This window comes from Cyprinus carpio, unplaced genomic scaffold (genome assembly GCF_018340385.1).
Source record: "Cyprinus carpio isolate SPL01 unplaced genomic scaffold, ASM1834038v1 S000004930, whole genome shotgun sequence".
NCBI lineage: Eukaryota > Metazoa > Chordata > Actinopteri > Cypriniformes > Cyprinidae > Cyprinus > Cyprinus carpio.
The window spans coordinates 1-1,712 of record NW_024877616.1 but is presented as its reverse complement, the minus strand read 5'-3'; the positions used below and the strand labels follow the sequence as shown (position 1 = coordinate 1,712).

At 41.2% G+C, this 1,712-nt stretch overlaps 1 non-coding gene across 1 annotated transcript; it reads left to right on the top strand.

Annotated features, from left to right (window-relative positions):
- The first annotated feature begins 1,054 nt into the window (after window positions 1–1,054).
- On the top strand, window positions 1,055–1,128 carry trnaa-cgc. The gene has a single exon. It is a non-coding gene; the product is annotated as a tRNA-Ala (tRNA).
- The last annotated feature ends 584 nt before the right edge of the window (window positions 1,129–1,712 follow it).

Genomic DNA, 1,712 nt, shown 5'->3' with positions numbered 1-1,712 from the left:
CCTGTAAAGTTCCTGCAACTGGATTTAGTGTGTGTTTGTACCACAGAACCAAAAATCAGTGCACCTAAACGCGGGATGTACGCTCAGTGGTTTGTCTTTTCTTTTCTAGATGCGCTATGCATTGCCATGTACGCAGGTCCTGTGTTCAATAACCAGCATCTCCAAGCACTTGTTTAATGTTTAATTAGACTCTCATGGAATATATAAGCATAATACGAATTACTACTGTCCTGTAGACAGCATTTAAAAAGGATATGAGTGTGTTTTTGTTAAAGCAGCACAGAAACAAAAAAACAGCGCACCAAAACGGGATGTGTAGATCAGTGGGTAGATGCGTAAATGCTTCGATTGTATGAGGTCCTGGGGTTCAATCCCCCAGCTAATCTCCAAGCACTGTTTAATGTTGTGTGAGATTAATGCACATTTGCTAAAGCAGACCTACTTTACCTTCTGTCAGAGTTCCGTCCACGGATCTTAGGTGTCAGCATCCCCAGCATTCTTAATGTTTAATGAGTTTCATACAAATACAAGCACAACTAATTTTTACTTTTCCTGTAGAGAGTTTCCGCCAGGAATTTGTTGAGATTGTAAACCACCGAAACAAAATCCGTGCACCCTAACCGGTGGAGTAGAACCCTGGTAGAGCGCCCTGCTTTGCCTGTATGAGGTCCTGGGTTCAATCCCAGCATCTCCAAGCATTGCTCTCTTTAATTCTAGATTCATGTGAATTTCAGGCAAAAGATCATTTTACTTCCTGTCCTGTAAAGTTCACTGCAAAAGAAATTTTCTTGAATGTGTGTGTAAACCTACCAGCAACACACAATCAGCGCACCTAAATGGGGATGTTTTGAGCTCAGTGGTAGCCGCGCCTATGCTTTGCATATGTGGCTGAGGTCCTGGGTTCAATCCCCAGCATCTCCAAGCACTGCGTTTAATGTTTAATTAGATTCATGCAAATTTAAGCAAAAGAATTTTACTTCTGTCCTGTAGACATCACTCAAAAGGATTGAGTGTGTTTGTAAACCTACAGAAACAAAAATCAGCACACCTAAATGGGGATGTAGCTCAGTGGTAGAGCGCATGCTTCGCCCATGTATGAGGTCCTGGGTTCAATCCCCAGCATCTCCCAAGCACTGCTTAAACTGTTTCGTGGAAATCTCGGCAAATTTGAAGACAAAAAGGAATTTTACTCATGTCCATATGGAGTTCCGTGAGTTCAATCAACTGGATTTAATGTGTCCAGCATCTCCAAGCACTTCTTATGGTTTAAATAGTTTCATGCAAATAAGCAAAATAATGTTACTTCTGTCCTGTAGAGTTTCCGCAACTGGATTTTTGTGTCTTTTGTGAACCTACAGAAACAAACATAATTTCATGAAATGGGGATGCCAGCTCTCAGTGGTAGTAGCATGCTTTGCATGTATGAAGGTCCTGGTTTGAATCCCCAGACATCATCCAAGCCACTGTTTAATGTTTTAAGTAGATCAATGCGAGAAGATAAGTCAAAAGAATTTTACTTCTGTCCTTTAGACATCATTCAAAAGGATTGAGTGTGTTTTGTAAGCCTACAAGAACACACAACACAGTGGACCTAAATGGGGATGTAGTTCAGGTGTAGAGCGCCTGCTTTGAATATATGGACGGTCCCAAAGGCTCAAATCCCAGCATTTCAAGTAAAACGTCTGGCTCTGCTTAATGTTTGATGTGAATTA